Consider the following 893-nt stretch of genomic DNA (forward strand, 5'->3'; position numbering starts at 1 on the left):
TTAAAACTCAACTGGAGCATTGGGTTGCATGCTGTACATCTGTATGCTGAAAATCAGCCTTAAAAAAAAAGTGAACACAGGGACAGTCCGAGCTCCAGGGAACTCATCACTATCACACATATGGAACATTTATTAAACTGTGACACTTGTGAACTGGGACAGAGGTTTACACCTGCTGTGATTCTCTTCACTGAGAAACAGTTTTATTACTGACTATTCATTACATTTATTTGACCTTTTTCCCAAATAGAGCAGTCAGAAAATTCACAGAAATCTGAAGGATCAATACACGTAACAATATATTATACAAGATTAAATATTAGTGTTTGGTTTATGTGGGAATCAGCGCTAACTAAATGGAAGGTCCTATACTGCCCTCATCTGGCCAGCATTGGCACATCCACAGACAGCCAGGTATTCACTATAGCAATCGTTCTTAACCTGGTTTCGATCGAACCCCAGGGGTTCGGTGTGTCAGTCTCAGGGGTTCGGCCGAGGTCTAGACACACACCCGACTCATATGTTTCGTGATGACACCGCCCCCGCTTGGCCGCCACCGAAGGGTTCGGTGAATGTGCAAATTAAACTGGTGGGGTTAAGTCCCTCCAACAAGGTTAAGAACCACTGCACTAAAGGGCATATCAATAAACTATTGTAACAAATATTGGACTACAGAGAGTAAAGTAAATACTTCCGCTGAGTCATTCTGCTTCTGCACAAAACAAACGACTCTGTGATAAAAAAAAAAACATTTATTTTGTTTATTTAAACAATGCTATTAATGATAATACTGAAACAATGGACTTCACTTTACTAAGACGTAATAGAGAAACGAAGCAACATTTCACATTGAAGGATTTCTATATTTTACAGTTTCAATAAAAAATAATAAA

The sequence above is a fragment of the Cynoglossus semilaevis genome, chromosome 6 (assembly GCF_000523025.1).
Source record: "Cynoglossus semilaevis isolate Cse_v1.0 chromosome 6, Cse_v1.0, whole genome shotgun sequence".
NCBI lineage: Eukaryota > Metazoa > Chordata > Actinopteri > Pleuronectiformes > Cynoglossidae > Cynoglossus > Cynoglossus semilaevis.